The 19,131-nt window shown below is 49.4% G+C and overlaps 2 pseudogenes across 1 annotated transcript in view; one reads left to right on the plus strand and one right to left on the minus strand.

Moving 5' to 3' along the window:
• LOC143695956 (uncharacterized) overlaps positions 1-19,131 on the plus strand; it is a 758,734-nt pseudogene that overhangs the window by 299,727 nt on the left and 439,876 nt on the right. The window lies entirely within an intron of this gene.
• On the minus strand, positions 8,490-9,566 carry LOC143695903 (uncharacterized; annotated as a pseudogene).

The following is a 19,131-nucleotide window of genomic DNA, read 5'->3' on the forward strand; positions in this document are numbered from 1 at the left end:
ACATATAATTGGCAAGCCCACAATCTTTTTGGTGAGCTCTGAGCCCTCCCAGTGGCTTCCCTCTGCAGCTTGGCCCAGTGATCCTCAAACTCAGGACTGAAATCCAAGTCTGGGAATCCCTACTCTCATCCTCCGAGGAGGATGGAGGGCACTTGATGACTGCATGGGGCCTCTTGGGGCAGCCAGAATCTGCCTGTTTGTGGGCAGCTGTGGAAGCCAATATGGGCTCCTTCTGGTCGCTGTCATCACTACTTCTGAATCCAGTGTTGTGGGAATGGGAATGGGAGGGACTATCAGGAGGAGTCAAGAGAGGAAGGGGTAGGGTTGGTGCGCACAATGGGGAGGGATTCCCAATAGAGAGGGGAAGTCCCAACATGGACACACTTCCTGACACAGAAGGGAGGGGCAGGGTGTGATTACAGGAATAGAGAAAGTGGGAGGAGGGTCAGAGGCGTCGTTTTTGGCAGGACAGGGAGGTGACAAAATGGCCATTGCCTTTGTGGGGTCAGCACCATTTTGTGGAGAAAGGGCAGAAAAACTTGGAGAGGGAGAAAACAAGATGGCGGGGCTGGCCACATTACCAGCACTGTCTGGGAGAACAACTGGGGGTGGTAGAACTGGGTACATGGGCATTGGTAAGAGGGTTAGGAGAGAGCCCAAGGCAGCATGGCCAGTGCTGCCCTGAAGAGGGGACAGAGGACACTGGGAGATGTCAGGGTGACGGTAGCAACCCTGCGCCTGCTGGCAGGATCCATCTCCCGATCCTCCCTGAGGCAGGGAAGAGGGTTTAGGGATGTGAGGGGAGGAACGGGGAGAAGGGGTGTTAAACTGGGGTCCCGAATGTTTCCCAATGTTTTCTACAGACTTAGCAATAAGGCCAAAGGATAAAATTTCCCCACTGAAAGATCCCCTTTAATTCAAAGAAAGTAGAACCTTTTCCCTATATGGTCCCGGAACTCGTTAGAACGGATTCCCTCATAACATCAGGAAAATACTTGAACAACCAATGAATAAAACATTTTAAATCTCCCTTTGAAAAATGAAAATTTTCCCCAACAAGGATTCCTTTAACTTGGGTATAAACTTCCCTGTGTGGGTGGGTCAGTTTGGCTCCCATCCCCACACTTCCTCCCAACATCCAAGAGGAAAAGAAGGCAAAGGAAAGACAAAAAAGGGTGACCCCCAAATATAGTACTCACATGACAGTGGGTCAACAAAACCTCTCCAGGTTGTCTGTCAGCTTCAACCAATCTTCTCGCCTCAAGAACGTTGCCGGTCGCCTGTGCGATTCCCCAATAAAACTTAGGAGTCTCCTCTGGGAATTGGCTGCTCCGAACATGGCTTAACTTCAGTAGCCAAAAAGCTACTGAAGACACCTCCAGGAATGCTCCGAACAGGTCCCTGTTCAGGCTGCCAGCTGTCACAAGCCACAAGCCCGTTGGTGGTGGAGCGAGAGGCAGCGGAGCCGTGACCTTCCAGAAGTGTCTCCAGTAATGAAGCCGCTCGGTGGCACAGGCACACACACACACACACACAATCACTGCAGCACACACTTCTCTTGTAGAATCACCAACGACAAAGAAATGGGAAGGGTCTTTGTACGGATGCCAGAGAAGGAGGTTTATTCCAGCCATGCACAAAGGGGTCCAGAGACAAAAAGAACAGTGGAAGGTCTGGGTTTAAATACAGGGGAAAAGACGGGGGCAGAGGAGAGCATCAGGGCCAATGGGCTGAGGTCTCAGGGCAGTACAGAGGGGAGACAAGGGGTGGCAGCCAATAGGGTAAAGAGGGTGGGACACTGAGGCAATATGGGGCCAATGGATAAGCAGGGAAGGGAGAACATTCAAGGACATATAAATATAAAGAAAAAGGGAGGGAGAGGCCAACAGTCCAACCAGGGAGGTAGAACTGGGTACATTTGCATATACAACAAAGCATCCTGGAAGAGGGTCTGCTCAATTGCCCTGAACAGGGGAGATTTCTCCACTTGGGGTCTGTCTGTCCAAAGGCCTCTAATGGCCTTTGTTCTGTAGGCCCACCGGCCTCCACAGATGCTCAGTGGAAAAAGGGGTTTGAAGCTTTGTTTGTGAAATTTGTGGGACATGCAAACCAGAATATAGCAGCCCTCATGACTGACCACCTGGCCGGAGAAGGAAACCACTCAGACCCTGTTGGGCAAACCCACATTCCTAGTGAGGCCCTTGAGGGTATTACTGAAGCTGTGCATAGCACATTTTTAAAGGTTCCTGATGCTGTGAGCCCCCCAAAAAGTATTTACTTATGTAAAGCAAGGACTGGTGGAGCCTTATATGCAATTCAATGGCTGCTTGAAACAAGCTCTTAAAAGACAAATTGAGAATGACATTGCCAGAGAGGTATTGCTTTCAAAATTAGCTGTGGAAAATGCTAATGAGAATTGTAAAAAACTTCTGAAGTCCTTGTCTAAGGAGGAGCCCATCCTGCTGTAAATGATAGAGGCATGTAACCACCTGTGTGCCTTCAGCATAGGGCAACCGTTACTAATGAACCTTACTGTGGGGGCTGGTATAGCAAATGCCTTTGTGTGGAAGGGGCCAACAGCGGGCCTGTTAGCTAAAGGAGTGAGAAGAAAGGTAAGAAACAAGAAGTTGATAAGGATTCTCTCCAAGGCTGTAACTAAGGAGACCAAGAAAAGTAAGGAATTGAAGAAAGATAAGAAGAGAACTTTGCAGCTGGATGAAGTATTTTTAGAAAGTTAGTTGAAGTCACTGTAACTTATCCCAAATGATATTATGTTGCTTTATTGTGGCCAATAGTTAGGGTAGAAGAAATACAAACAATTAGAAAGTGTATAAAAGGTCAGCCATGTTCGATAATAAAGAGTTGCCATCTGAGACTGCTTGTGGTCTCTGCCTTGTGTCATGACTGCCTTGACAGTGACATCTGGTGACCCTGATGTGATTCAACACCCTTAAGAACATACTTGGTCTGGACCCATACGGGCTCCTAGAGACTGGCAGCCATGACTCACTGGGACGTAGTGGGGGAGGCGGCATTGGTGCAGCTGAGAATGGCGGGTGGAAGCCACAGGGAAGTCCAGACCTGATTTTCTCCTATCAAGACAACTGGAAGTAGGTGAGCCACCAACTAGTAATAATGGGAAATAATTTATCTAATGAAGAAGAGACTGTTTTGGCCACATGGAAAGTTTTGTTAAGAAATAAGGGAATTAATACTTCAGACTATGCCCTTCGTAGTATATTGCTGTGAGCTAAATCACAGGATTTTGGCACTGATCCTGACACAGCATTTAGTGTTAAAGCATGGGAAAAAGTCGGGGACAGACTGTGGGAAGTCATCTGAGTGGGAGATAAAACTGTTGTCAATCTAGCTGTTACCTGGGGATTGCTTTTTGAGGCATTAAAGGAATGGAAAACCGAGCGAGAACAAACAGAGCAGGATGCAGATGAAGAATCAGTGTTGATAACAGAAATTGACAAGGGGGATGAGGCAGAGGGGGCCTCTGATGGGGAACTTGGCGAATCTATCCTTGAAGAAGGTGCAGGTGCCATGCAAGTTACCAGGCAGGCTACCAAAGCTTCCAGGAAAGCTGCCAGAGCTTCTGGGCTGGATGCCAAAGCTTCTGGGACAGCTGCCAAAGCTTCTGGGAAAACTGCCATAGTATCTCCTTCTCAGACTCCTAAACCTCTTTATGTCACAGCTGCGCAGCAGCTCGCAATGGTGCCTGTATACACCACACCACTGCACCAGATAGCTGAAATGTCTTTAGCAGAGAGAGAAACCCAGTCTTCTGCCCCCCTGCTTCCCTCTGCTCTAGCCCAGCCATCTGCCCCTTCGCTCCCCTCTGAGCTGCCTGAACAATCTCCAAGGTCGTATCCTCCATTACCTGACAGTGACAGTGACAGCGAATCAAGTGATGAGTCGCCCGCAGTAACATCGGAGTTGGGGCAGGGAACTATTGACAGTTCACCTTCTAATAGCTGTAGCCCTACTGCTCCATGGACTTTGCCCCCACGTCAAGTAACTGGGCTTCCTTGAGAGCCTCAGTGTCCTGGGTTGACTATATGATGCTTTTATCCCCAATTATGTTATGTTGAATAATAAGTTTTGCACCTTATGTTATGTTGAATAATAAGTTTTGCACCTTTAAGAGTGTTCCAGAGAGTGAAGCAGCGGGAGAGAAGAAGCAGCAGGTTTTTTTCAGACACCGTACTCACTCCTCCACATTTCTGCCCCTGGACTGTTGTTGTCTGCGGATGGACAGACAGTGGGACAGAGCTCTCTTTTGCTTTTAGTTAGTTTTAGCTAGCTGAGGCAAAGAAGTTCCCTACTGTGGGGACTTTTGTTTTTTTCCCTTTTCCTTGGAGCTCTTGAAACCTGCTCTGGACTGAACACCCAGGGGAGAACGGGCAGCTGCATCTGTGGCCCACCAGGCCAGGCCTGGCCTGCAACATTTCCAGCACCGGAGGGACTGATCAGAGACAGAGTGAGCTGAGCCGCAACCCGGGGAGGGACTTTCTCAGTTTGTCATTTCTTTTGGAGTGGCAAGAGATTTTATTGTTTGATATTGTTAAGGTTTTGTTGTTTAATAGACAGGTTTTTTCCACCTTTCTCCAAGGAGGTATTTTCTCCCAGACCAGTTGGGGGGAGAAGAGCAGATTGGATCTGCTTTCCTACTGGAGCTCCTTTGGGGGATTCTCTCCCAAATTTGCTCTAAACCTGGACACTCAGGAGTTTTGGGAATTTGTTAGGAAGAAAGCAGCTGAAGAAAAGAATTGGTGCTCCAAGAGTACCTCAGGAGAACAGTGCTAATGCAAATGTTGCCTGTGATAGCCCTATGGCTTTTCCAGGTTTTAAAGCAGCTCCTGGAACAGGGCAGGATGACAGTCATCACGTCTTTGCCTGGAAGGTTGTGCAAGATCTCCAATCGAAAGTGGCTCAGTATGGCATTAATTCCTCAGAGGTAATGCAATTAATATGTGTAATTAATGCAGATATGCTTGCACCTTATGACATCATGCATATTGCTACTATTTCATTCCAGCCAGTACAATACGGTGTATTTCAAGACACTTGGAGGCGAGCGGCTGAACGCACAGCTGTAACAAATATGCAGTTGCCTCAACACGACCCTCATCATGCTGTGGGTGTTGATGCCCTACTGGGCACTGGGCCTTTTGCTAGCCCAGATTCACAGGCAAGGTGGGATCCTTCAATTTTGGCACAAGCTCAGCAAATTGGCACGAGTGCTTTAATTAAATCAATGGAAATGGCAGCTCCAAAACAGAGATATGATACTATACAACAAGGGATGAGAAAACCATTTTTGCAATTTGTGGAAGAGCTTGCTGCAGCTATTGAAAAACAGGTAGATGATGAATCTTTGCGACACAAATTCTGTATACATTTGGCTAAAGAACATGCAAACTCGGGCTGCAGAAAGATTATTGACACTTTACCTGGAGAACCCACATTGCCTCAAATGATTACTACTTGCTCAAAAGTTGGTTCAGTAGACCATAAAATAGCAGCTCTTGCTGCAGTTCTAAGACCTTCATCGAAATGCTATAATTGTGGACAGCAAGGGCAAGTAATGGCACAGTGTAATACCCAGAAAATAACATCTAAATCAAATGCAAGCAGCAACGTTATGTGCAACCATTGTGCTAAATTTGGGCACTATGCTCAACAATGCAGGAGTAAATATCATGCAAATGGTCAGCTGTTGCAGGGAAACAGGAAGAAGAGCGCGAATGGGCATGTGGGAAAACAAATACCCCAAGAACCACAGCAGCAAATGCGGGCCTCCCCAGCACTGCAAAGCTAAACATTTGTGAACAATACTCAGGGGCAACAAGTGGGTCTGCAGGGATTGATATACCCACCACTGACACAGTAACCATTCTGACAAAAGAAATGTGCAAAGTGCCCCTCGATGCCTATGGTCGAATAGGACGGGGATTGAGTGCATTTTTGATGGGAAGATCAAGTACTACACTTAGAGGTATTCATGTGCATCTAGGACTTATTGATGCTAATTATTTAGGACAGATTCATGCTATGGTACCCATTGATGACCCTCCTGTCACTATTCAGAAAGGAACTTGCATTGGTCAACTCGTACCTATTGTGAGTTCTGTTCTGAATACAGTGGACCGAAGTCGTGGCACAGGAAGTTTTGGATCAACACTTGAGGGATACCTCAAGTGTTCTGGGCTCAGAAAGTTACGGAGAACCATTCAGAAAAGACATGCATCCTCACCACCAGTGGATGTCATCCAGGAACCATATCAGTAACAGCCTTGATTGACACTGGAGCAGATGTCACAATACTCTCGTGACTTTGCTGGCCTCAATCGTGGCCTCTCACTCATGCAAGTTTTGGACTTCTGGGGTTGGGTGGTGCTACAACAGGTGGCCTGTCAGCCATTGTAATTAATGTGAAACATCCTGATGGCCAACAAGCTAACATCAGACCCTATGTTGCCGATGCTCCTCAAAGTTTGTGGGGATGACATTGTTTATCTCAATGGGGTGTCAAAATTACTACGGATTTTTAATGGGGGCCACTGTGATGCAGGGCAATGAACGTCCAGTTGTAGCCTTGATATGCTTGACAGATAAACCTGTCCGGGTTGACCAGTGGCCCCTTTCTAGCGAAAAGCTTACTGCCCTGCAAGAATTAGTCACAGAACAATTTCAAGCAGGAAATATTGAACAATCATTCCTGGAATACCCCTGTTTTTGTAATAAAAAAGAAATCGGGAAAATGGAGACTTTTACATGATTTACGGCAGATAAATGCTGTAATGGCAACAATGGGAGCTTTACAACCAGGCCTTCCTACGCCTACAATGATTCCACAGGAATGGCAAATAGTTGTCATTGGTTTGAAAGATTGTTTCTTCACTATTCCATTGGCTGAGCAAGACAAAGAAAAATGTGCTTTTACTGTGCCTTCCATAATCATGCTGAACCCTGAACCCAATAAAAGATATCAATGGAGGGTACATCCCCAAGACATGAAAAATTCGCCAACTATTTGTTAATGGTTTGTGGCACAGGTCTTGTCAAAAGTGCAGGAGCAATTTAATAACTGCTACTGTTATCATTACATGGATGATATCTTGTTGGCATCTGATAACAAACAACAGTTATCAGCTCTTAAACAATGTGCTGTAACAAATTTGAAAGCTTTTGGTCTGATCATTGCCCCAGAGAAAGTGCAGGAACACATGCCTTGGAAATACTGGTATGTTAGTGACTAACACTCAAGTTATGCCTCAACCTGTGAAGTTAGACATTGATGTTAAAACTGCTACTGATGTACAGAAATTGGTTGGTTTAATAGGTTGGATTAGATCATATTTAGGCATAACTAATCATCAGATGCAACTATTGCATGATTTGCTCTCAGGCACCACCTCCTCTACTGATGAGAGGCAACTGACCCCAGCAGCAAAGACCCTAGAAGAAATTGAATTAGCCTTACCACACACATTTGTTAACAGATTAGATACCTATGTTGGTGTTCAAGTGTTTATTTTGAAGGACCATGAAATACCGTGTGGAATACCGTGTCAATGAAGTGATAACTGGGAAGATCAACTGCATATTCTGGAACGGATATTTTTATCTTTCAATAAAGATAACAAAACAGTAAAACCTCTTGCTGCTCTAAAAGAGAGACAAACTCACCAAGTCCCTCTGTGGGCTGTAGCTCAGCTCACTCAGTCCCTTATCAGTCCCTCTGGTGCTGGAAATGCCACAGCCCAGGCCCAGCCCAGTGGGCCACAGGTGTGAGCTGCCCGTGCTCTTCTGGTGTTCAGGCCAGAGCAGGTTTAAACAGGTCCAAAGAAAAGGGAAAAAAACACCACAGTTCAGGAACTTGTTTGGCTCAGCTAGCTAAAACTAACTAAAAGCAAAGGAGAGCTCTGTCCCACTGTCTGTCCATCCGCAGACAACACAGTCCCAGAGCAGGAATGTGGAGGAGCAAGTGCAGTTTCTGAAAACAAACTGCATGCTGCTTCTCTACCCCTTCACTCTCAGGACAGGTCTTGAAGGTGTAAAACTTATTATTCAGCATAAACAGAACAGACTGGGGATACAAGCACCAAATAGTCAACCCAGAATATACCTCAGGGACCATTCAGTACTCCTTGATGTCACCAGAAGATAGGATTGAATGCAAAAGATTTTATGGGATTGAAATTCAACAAATCTGCTCTTCCCAAGGAATTCCCATTGTAGGCCTGCGTCCTGATGGAGGTTCCTGCCTCTGAGTTTATCTAGGTACCCTCAGAGAACCAGGAAGATGTGGAGCCCCCCAGCCAGATGCCTTCCAACTTGGATCACCAGGACCACGGATCACCAGGGCTCTCCCCAACGGGGGTCACTGGGGATCATCCGATGCAGATCCTCTCATGGGGGATGGAGCTGGAGCAGTGCACAAAGCTCTTCCCACACTCAGGGCACTCACAGGGCTTCCCTTAGTGGCGCCTCCGTTGGTGTTGGGTGAAAGTTGAGCTCAATGAGAATCTCATCCCACACTGCCCACACTCGTAGGGCCTCTCCCTGGTGTGGATGCACCGGTGCAGGGTGAGGGTGGAGTTTTGCTTGAAGCCCTTCCCACAGTTGGGGCAGCGGAAGGGCCTCTCCTCGGTGTGACTCTGCTGATGTTTGAGAAGATCGGAGCTCCTGTGAAACCTCTTCCCACATTGGGGACACTCGTAGGGCCTCTCCCCAGTGTGGGTGCCCTGGTGTTTTCTCAGGTCAAAGTGCCACCCATAGCTCTTCCCACATTCCAAGCAGGTGTAGGGCCGTTCCTCCGTGTGGATGACCTGGTGCCGAATCAATGCTGAGCTTCCTCTGAAGCTCCTCCCACATTCCCCACACTTGTAGGGCTTTTCCCCAGTGTGGATCTTCTGCTGTTCCGTCAGCTGGCACTTGATGCTGAAGCTCTTCCCACACTCCCCACGCTCATGGGGTTGTTCCCCAGTGTGGATCCTCTCATGTTTCCTCAGGCCAGAGCTGTATCTAAAGCTCTTCCCACATTCCACACACTCACAGGGCTTTCCCCCAGTGTGGATCCTGTGGTGTTGCATCAGGCTCCCCTTCTGGCAGAAGCTCATCCCACATTCCCCACATTCATAAGGCCGGTCTCCAGTGTGGATCATCTTGTGTTACATCAGCTGGCCCCTCTGCCTGAAGCTCTTCCCACATTCCCCACACTCAAAGGGCTTTTCCCCAGTGTGGATCCTCTGGTGTTGGATCAGGACAGAGTTGTGGCTGAAGCTCTTCCCACACTCCTCACACTCACAGGGCTGCTCCCCAGTGTGGATCACCTGGTGCTGGATCAGATCTAAGCTCCGACTAAAACCCTTCCCACATTCCAAGCACTTGTGGGGCTTCTCCCTGCCATGAGGCTTCTCCACCAGCTCTGAGCTCTGGCTGGATCTCTGGCCGCCTTCCTGGCTCAGGGGGGCTCTTTCCTCCCTGCAGCTCCCTGGGCTGGGTTTGCAGCCCCTCCTCGTGCGGAATCTCCAGGGCTTTTCCTCCTCCTCCATCCAGACACGCCCTAGGAATGAAAAATCCTGGTTTGGAGAAAAAAACAAGATGAGAGTGCCTTGGACTGGGAGTTCCTCCTTGCCCAAGTTCATCTCATTAGGTCATTGGGCATCTTGTGTCTCTAAGAACCTCCAAAACACCACAATTCAGCACAAAAGTCCTCCAAACATCAAGACACAGATCAATAACTTCCAAAACATCAACATTCAGCAAAAGCCCCCTCCAAATATAAAGATTCAGCCCCCACAAAAAAACAAAGCACCAACAATTAGCCCAAGAAAGCTCAGAAACACCAAGATTCACCCCCGGGAAAATTGTGGATCCCAATCCCCTGTCACCTGCTGCATGTGGGGGGGGCAACGCTCCTGGGGCTGGGGTCAGAGGCTGCAGATACAGGGAGAGGTGGAACCTTGTGCTGCTTCCTCTTCCTGTTCCTCCTCTGGTGTCCCCACTCTTCCTCACACTCCTCTTCCTCCTGCTATTCCTCCTTCTCCTGCACAATCCCACCTTCTCCTCCCACGGGCATCGTTTGACCCTTTTGTTCCTCAACCCTGCTTCTCCTTCCCTTCTCTTCCTGCCCCAGGCCCAGCACCCGCTGCCGGCTCCCTCTTGCCCCCAAACCCACAGCATCCCACGGCAGGGGCAGGGATGGAGCTGGGGCAGGTCGGGCTGGGGCAGCGCTGGGCTCTCGGCCGCTCCCGCCCGCACTCGGTCCCCACTGCAGCCGCTCCCGCCAGGACAGCGCGGGGGGGCCCGGCCTTGGCGCTGCCCCACTCCCACCTCCCCAAATTCCCCTCGGTTTTGGAGAACAGGGCATGGATGGTGTTGGTGTGCTGCAAAGGGACTGGGTGAGGGGGAGTGTGCAGCAATATGCTTAAGGCAAAAAGCCGCAGGAGGAATCTTTGTGGGAAGGAAAAGGATGATGGAAAAGAGAAGGAAGAGAAAAATACTGAGGACTGGGATGTTTTTCAGCAGGGTCTTATCCTCAACATTTGCCAGCTGATCATTTGTATCCCCGGTTTCCAGGAGAGGAAAACAAGGAGGTCAGGGTTTCAGGGGGTTTCTCTGTGGGGGGCAGCGGCAGCACCGGGCGCAGAGGTGCGGGACCGGGAGCACGGGCTGGGGGCCTGGGGGGAGCTGCGGGGCCGGGCCGGGGCTGTGGGGCAGCTGGGGCTCAGCGCCGGGCGCTGCCTGACCCCACCAGCCCCGGGCAGGGCCGGCAGTGGCCCCCGGCCCCCAGGAGGCTGCGGGACGCCCCGGCCGCTGCCCGGCCCCGTGGAGCTGCCGGCCCTGCCCGCCGGGGGGCGCCTTTGGACACTGCGGCAGGACAGGGACCGGCTCTGGGATACGGGCTGGGGAGGGCACCCTGAGCACAGGGACGAGGAGCAAGGAACACCTGGGAAATACAGATTGTACATGGAAGGATCCAGATTTTCTTCTAAGGATTGGGTTTGGGTCCTTGGAGAAATGAATGATTTTGCAGAAAACTTAGCAGCTGTCAGAAGGTTAGGGTTAGGGTTGAGTTGCTGATGAGAGCTGATTGCTGGGTGCTTGGGACCTCTGTTTTTTTGGGAGTTTTCCCAGGAGCAGGGGAGGGGGGGGACGGGGGAAGGGTGCAGAGATGCCGGAGGATTCAGGCTGGGGGTAGGGGCTGGGCGCAGTTGCCGGCCCTCTCTCAGTTTTTTGTCCCTCTCTCAGGTTTTTGGAGGAAGGCAATTGGAGCCGCTGCTCTTAGGCTGCTCTTTCCACTGCTGCTGACAGAGCCCGTGTGAAAAATGTCTATGATTGGCTTTTCACAAACATTAAAATGAGTATTATACATGTTATGTTAGGAAGTTATGCTGTAACAATTTTTTTAAGTAGTGTGTTAAATGTAGTTTTAGGTTATAACATAATGTTAAAATAGAAACTATGTATGTGGGATAGTTTTTTAAAAAAGGAATGAGGACTCACACCAGATAGCAGCCACAGGACACCTAAATCTTTCAGAGAAGAATATTTTATTGCTCAATTATCAGAAGAAATGAACTTGTTCCTGCCTTGCTCAGCCCTGAAGATGCCATCAGGATGAAGAGGAAGAAGCTGACACTGACCAGACAGAATCCTGTGTTGGAATGGAATTTATGTATCATGTATGAGATGTACAAATATGCAATGGGCTATGGTTTTTCACAGTTAATCCTCTATTAACGTGTGTCCGTTTTTGGGCTTACTTTGCCCAGGAAAAGGTACCTGAGCCGTTTGTAACTCTTTGTTTCCATTGTCTTGTATTGTCCTAAATCCTAATTGTCCAAATTTTTATTACTCTAATTGTATTACTATTTTTATAACCATTTTATTACTATTAAACCTTAAAAAGTTTAAAAACAAGTGATTGGCGTTTTTCACAATTATGGTAGCAGAGGATGGTTACCAACACCTCACTGCCGGTGCTTTAGGAGAGTCAGAGTGGGGAAGGTGCCCCCTGCCCTCTTCAGCAGCCTCGCTCTGTTTGCCCTGGGGTGACCGACAGACACAGGTTATGGTGGACAAAAGGAGACAATAAAACAAAGACAAGGGAAAAAGGCTCCCTACAACCATGGCAATTGGCCCCCTAAGAGTAGTAATGTGCACGAAGAACATGGGAAGGAAAAGGGATTGGTAAGTATTTCTCAGGGGGGATGAATGTGAGTGAATGAGAGGCGGGCTGGTTGTGCCAGACCTGCCAAGTGAGTGCTGGAGTCTCCCATGCTGCGTTTCTGACTTTCCGCGGTAAGTGGCCAGTAAAGAGACAAAGTGAATGTTAAAAGGAGTGAGAGAATCCCCCGGGGTAACTGGGACTGGGTCTCAGAGAGGGGCTGGACCCCTCGGAGGAAGGGAGCAGAGGAGTTTCCTAGCCCAATCCACTAGGAAATGGGACAAAAGGGGCTCCTAAAAACCTGCTGGGTTGAGGGATAAGAGTGCCCAAGATCATCCAGAATTAAAAACTGCTGGGTTGAGGGATTAATATTCCAAGAGCATTCAGGGTAAAGCAAAATTCTGCCGGATTGAGAATATGCTCAAGAGCATTTGGGATTGGACAACACAGGTGGATTGAGAAATAAAAAAATGCCCAAGTGTTGGGGAAGATGAAACAGGAAAGCCTTATAAATATGATTGTCTGGCAAAAGATTTTGACAATATAGAAACTATAAGCAAGATTGAAATCAAAGCAACCTTTGAGATACCTCAGTTAGTGAACAACTGGAAAACAATGGTGTGGCCCAACTGAAGGTAATCCCCTTTTAATGAAACAATACCCTCTGCTTGCAGACAGATCCAAGGGTCAGAGCAGATCCTGCCAGCTTGGCAGAGGGGGTCCAAAGAGGAGTTTTTACGGTTTAAAATGTAACACAGTGTGGTAATGTAATGATTCTTATAGGCTGTATGTAAATGCTATAGGACGTGCATCTTGTACTAGATTGGCTAGTGAGAAATAGAACATTCGACACAAAAGAAGATTTATTGTGTTGTAATGGGAACCTCACTCTCTTACGCTTTTGCTCTCTTACGTTTTACTCACTCAACCTCTCATCCTCTTTACCCCTCTCTTCTCTCGGGCCTGCTCCGAGCTGTGCCTGGCAGCTCCAAGCAGGGCCCTGCACCCGGGCCCTTTGCAATAAACCGCAAGTTCCAGGGCCTGGCTGCAGAGATCTCTCGTCTCTGTCCATCCTGACCATCCTACCCCCTGACACTCCTACACCCAAGAGCATCTGGGGTTGGCCAACACAGATGGGTTGAGGGATATCCAAGAGCACCGGGACTGGCCAGAAACACCTAAACTTGTAATAGGTGATGTGAAAGTAAAAGGTACCTTATTGTTGTCTTGTTTGTGTGTGAGAGTGAGTCACACACAAAATCAGCCTCAGCTTCCCGGGCAGGTGGGAAGGGGGGGCTGTGGAAAGAGGTGTGTGTGACCCACAAATAAGCCATTGTCCCTTGGGTGGGTGGGGGCTGTGGCAGAGCATGTGTGTGACTGCAAACGGGCCATTGTCCCCCCGGGCCTGTGAGGGGGCCGTAGCTGCAGAGTGTGAGTGACACAAATCAGCCTCACAGGTGAACGGGCACCGGAGGCAGCAGAGTCAGGGCCCTCCCAGGAGGCCGGGAGATACTGAGACCCAGAGGCCAACGCCAAGGGGAGGGGGCCACAGGGACCCGCGATTCTCTGTCAACAGGGATCCACTTTGTGTCCTGAGCGTGTGAAAGAATGTGTGGAAGTGAATGAGAAATAGAAGCGAGTGAATGTAGACAAATGAAAGTATATGTAATGTAGATTGTGTATTTTAAACTTCACTATATCTCCTTGGAGGGAGGTGGATTGCACTGAAAGTAGTGTGAGAAAAAGGTGTTTTATTTTTAAGTGTGTAGTTGAAAGAAAAGTGGTATTTAGGTTGTTAGTGAAAGTGAAAAACAGAGGCAGAAGATGAATAGATGAGATCTTGAAAAATGAGACAGAAAACCAGTAAGTTGGATTACAGGGAAAAAAAAAAGAAAAAAAAAGAGGGAATACAAGCATACTAGCAGAGATACCCCAAAATAGGCCTTTGGCAGTTATGTTAGGTAACAGAGATACAACTCCTTGCAAAAGGAGAAAGTACAGGGTATGTAGTAGTTGATTTGAAAAACATGCAAACTATGGAAAAAGGGAAATTAACCTTAAACTAGTAAGCTCAAACTCGTGAATTATATACTTGAAAAAGAGCACTAGAATATTTAACACAAAATAAAGGAACCATATATACTGATTGAAGGTATGCCTTTAGCGTAGTACATACCTTTAAAAATTTGGAAAGGAAAAAGATTACTTAGTTCAAGAGGAAAAGGTTTAGTACATGAGGAACTTATTTCAGAGGTTTTAGAGGCATTAAAATTACCTAAAAGAGATAGCTATAGTACATATTAAGGAACCCCAAAAGGGAAAGACCCCAGAAATAAGAGGAAATAATTTGGCAGATGACGAAGCCAAGGATGCAGCAGAAAGTGGAGCTGAGTGAGTTATGTTAATATTAACTCCAAACGAGGAAAAACTGGAAATTCCAAAGTTTAGGGAAGCCGAGAAAAAAGAATTAAACAAGACAGGAAGTGAACAAGATAAACCAGGGAAATGGAAACTTCTTGATGGAAGACAATTACTTAGTAAAATGTGCTTACTAGGAAAATATTAGAAGACATGCATCAGAAAACCCACTGGGGTACTCAAGCTTTGTGTGATCATTTTTTAAGGAACTATGGGTTCACTGGGATTTTTGGAGTAGCAAAGCAAGAAACTGAAAGATGCTTAATTTGCCAAAGGATAAATAAAAAGGTGATGAGAAAAACAACATTAGGAGGTCGTGAGTTAGCTCGTCGACCATTCCAAAGCATCCAAGCAGATGTTTAGATTTGTTAGGCTCTGGATTTATTTGTAAAAAAACCCGTTTAATCTAGAAGAAAGAGAATATGCCATAGGTTAGACAGTAGATTTTAGGAGAATAAAAATCTTTAAAGTATCAGAAACCCCGGAGACAAAACAGGAAGAGAACAAGGGGAAATGAAAGGGAGGGGAACAAGAGGAAAAGTCAGAAAGAGAGTGGGATCCTCTGCAGCTCTTGCCCCCTCCGTTCGCGGCCGAGGCGCCTGTCCCGGGTCCCGGCTCGCTGCCCGCCTCAGCTCCGCCTGCCCCGGTTTCCATCCCAGGTGCGGGCTCACTGCCCAGGGCAGCTCCACCTGCCCCGGCGCTGGCGGTGAATTTGTGTGCCCTGCTCCCACTGCCCGGCCCGCGGCCGCTCTGCCGGCCATGCTGGGGAAGATGGGGGTTGCTCTGTCCTGCCGCGTGGGCCGAGGTCACCGCGCCGACCGCACCGAGGCCGGGTCCCAGCCATCCCATCCCCGGCTGCCCTGCCCGTGCCAGCTGCGCTGGGCACCGCCGCTGCTGCTGCCGGGGTCTCCCACCTGCCTTTTCTCTGCCGGGAGCTGCCGGATCAGCCGCCATAAGCCATGTGGGGGCTGCCCACGCTCCGGCTCGGGCTCCACGGGAAGATCCCCCTCTGCCGATTCCGGCAGCAGACCCTGCCCACACTCCCACCAAGCCTCAGCGGGATATCCTCCCCTGACCCCGTCCTGCTCCGAGTTACATCCCCTTGGTAACCACAGCTCCAGCTGTTCAGGAAAGCTCTCTCTCTACAGGAAGCACCTTATCTAAACACTAGGAGCTCAGTTAAAAGGCAGCCCTCTCCAAATTCTTTCTCAAAACACGGGAGAAAGGTCATAGAAGGTAAAAAAGTGAAAGAGTTAGATGAAGGGATTGCTCTATTTCCGTTAAGAGAGGTTCCCATGGCAGGGATGCGCTGCCCTGCCCCGCGGGAGCCACCAGCGCCCCTGCCGGCCGTGCCCGGAACTGCACCCAAGGGGAAAGCGCCGCAGCCGAAAGGCCGGGACTGGCTCCGGGCTCTGTTTGTTGGCACTGCCGGAGCTGTGGTTGTTTGTTTGCTTTATTATACACACTAGTAAAGAACTGGTATTCCTATTCCCATAGCTTTGCCTGAGAGACCCTTGATTTCACTATTGTAAAACTTAAGAGGGAGGGGGTTTGCATTCTCCATTCCAAGAGAGGCTTTTTCTGCCTTCCCAAGCAGACACCTGTCTTGTAAAGCAAGACAAACACCCACAGGCACTGAGGGGGGCTGCAGGAGGGGAAGAAGAAGGCCCTGCAGCACTTGGGCACAAAGGCCCAGCAGATGAATGCAAGAAGGGAGCAGCAAAAGGCCAAGCTGAAGGCAAAGGCCAGGGCAGAGCTCCTACAGCCCCTGAGGGATCAACCCCAGGGCCCAAGGGGGCCCCAGCACCCAGGGCACGGGCTCGGCCACAAGCACCCGGCAGAGGCATTGCCCTCCTCACCAGGGGACAGCCCACCCAAACAGCCCCTGGCAAGGAATCAGGGCTCCAGCTGCAGGGCACAAGGACACTGCAAGCACAGACAGCAGCACCCTCAGGACCAGCAAGTCCACCCCGTGATGGACATGGATTGGCAGGGCTGTCACAGCTCCCATCACACCAGGGACCCTCCACACTGGAGCCCTTGAGAACATTCAGGTGGGTCTGCATTGAGAGGAGGCATTTTCAGATGGACACAGGGGCCTCTCAATCCACTCTGAATCTTAGACCTAAGGGAGGGAGAAATGCCAAAAATGTCTTTGATTATTCATGGCATAAGTGGGAAAGCTGTATGGTTTTATTCAACCACTATTAGTAGATCTGGGAGAAGGATTTGAAATGCATGAAGTTTTATTTGCTCCTAATTGCTATCATGATTTACTGGGAAGGGATTTGATCGCTAAATTTGGAATGCAAATTAATATTATAAAGGTTGATACAGAGGCCAGTTCTGTTGTACCTCTGTGTCAAATGTCTGGCCAGGCCTATGCTGAAGTGAGCCCTGAAGTGTGGGCAGCCCCAGGGAAATAGGGAAAATTAGATATGGAGCCTCTCCAAAGTACTCTGAAGCAACCAGGACAAGTGGTGTCTAAAAGCAACAGCCTGTTCCAGGGGAGGGAAGGAAGGGGAATCAGACAAAGCGCAGGTCACCGCCCCATGCTCAGCTCAACCCAAGGAGCTCTGGGTGCTTGTAAGAGCCTGGCACTGAAATGCCCTGAGCAGGAAGGCTTCAATACCTTCTGCTGACACCATGGCACCTAACAGGGGAGCAAAAGCAATTCTGACTGCTTCAGCAAGCACTGGATCAGAGATCAAGGTATATTCTCCCACAGGAAGCTGGGCTGGCACAGAGCCTGCCCTGGCACTTTGCTGTTGCCAACACCCAGCCAGGACATCGGCTCCTGCCTAAGGAGTGCACAGCAGCACCACTGGTGGCCAAGGGGCCCATGCCAAGTGTCCCTGAGGCCAGAAACAGCCGCCAGCACAGCTGAACACGGGGGGACCCCTCAGCCTGGCCTCAGGGGCTCTGAAGCCCCGGAGATTTGCACTTCCCGCCTGCAGCAGGACCATGGCAGCCGCCCCTGAGCCTGCCCTGAAGGCAACGCAGCAGCAGCCAGGGCTCCACAGCGGGCCAAGCCCCTGGGCCTGCCCACAGATCCTCTGCTCAAACCCTCGGAAATCCTGGCCACCCTCCTCTGGCACCTCCAGCCACTGCGGCCAAGCCTTGCTGCCACTGCTGCAGCTTCAGCGCTGGCTGGGCCTGCACTGCCACAGCTGCTGGGGAGCACCACGGCACAATTCCACTCTGGGGCTCACTCACACCCACACTCTGGGCTGCCTAGAATAAGATTACACCATGAGAATGTTTTTTCTAAATAATCCTACTTTCATATTGTCAGTTAGGTTTGGGGGTGAGAATCAGTTTTTATTCTCAGCAGAAGAAGTAGAAAATATCTTTATTGCTTTGGATTCTTTTTCAGTGTGTGTTTGCCTGGCTGGTGGAGATGGCAAAATTTTGGTCCGCGTTTTCTGGTGTTTACCTCCAGGCTGCGTTTAGAAGAGCTTTAAAGGTGACCCTTTAACTCACAAACCGTTAATAGAACACTCTTCAAAAAAACCCCCAAACATTAAAAATACCCCAAACCCTGGCTTTTGGGGTGGGGCGCATGAGAGTCATGCTCTGGAAGAGAAGCTTCATTCCAGGCAGCCTGCAGAGGAGCTTTAGAAATGCAAATGAACACTGCTGGGCAAAGCCTGGACAATGGACCTGGGTCTCTTGCCTGGGGCAGGAATTGGGCTGATTCCCTCTGTCCCTCAGCCCAAGCTCTGCCTGCTTGCACTGATGGAATTTGCACAGCTCAAGGCAGAGCCCAGGGTGAGGATATCTGACCCTGCAACAGAAACGGGCGAAGCTGCAAAGGGAAACAGCAAATGAAGAATGTTGGGAAAACTTCACTATAAATAAATGGGGGGGAATCATCCCTCTGCCCACTCCAACATGTGCTGTCACTGTCAGTGTTATATAGGGTGTATTAGAGCACTGAAATGTTCTTGCTACCACAAGTTCAGGGAAATCAGTTGGGAATCCAAGTATTTGATGATTTAAGTAGAGAAAAGCATCAATTGATGCAGTCCTTGCTGGAGAGCGCGGCCAAAAATGGAGAAAAGATGAACGGCCAGCAGAACAAATCCTATAACACCATGGACCAGCCCCTGGGAACCCAAACCAATTCATGTCAGGAGCCACAGAACCTATTTCTCATTTCAATGGCATCATTAGATTACAAGCTGCCCTGGGAATAACCAACCAGACAGCTCCAGCTCCTGACCTTCCTGCTGACCAATCCACTGAAATGAGGAACATTTCAGTGGATTGGTCAGCCGTCCGCGACTGACGGCACCGTCGCCCAATCGCAGCCAGGGGCGGGCTCTGCACACGGCACAGCCTCGCCCCGCGCTCTCAGGGCCCCCCGGGCTGCGTGAGGGCAGAGCCGGAGATGAGGAACAGCCCTGGAACGGGCCCGGGCCCGAGGGGATTGAGCTGAAAACACAAACAAACTTCTCCGCACCTCCCGCCACGGCTTTCCCGAAGCACTGCGGCTTCTGTGGCTCCGGTCAGCGAGAAGCCCCGGA

Source organism: Agelaius phoeniceus, chromosome 27 (assembly GCF_051311805.1).
Source record: "Agelaius phoeniceus isolate bAgePho1 chromosome 27, bAgePho1.hap1, whole genome shotgun sequence".
Classification (NCBI taxonomy): Eukaryota; Metazoa; Chordata; class Aves; order Passeriformes; family Icteridae; genus Agelaius; species Agelaius phoeniceus.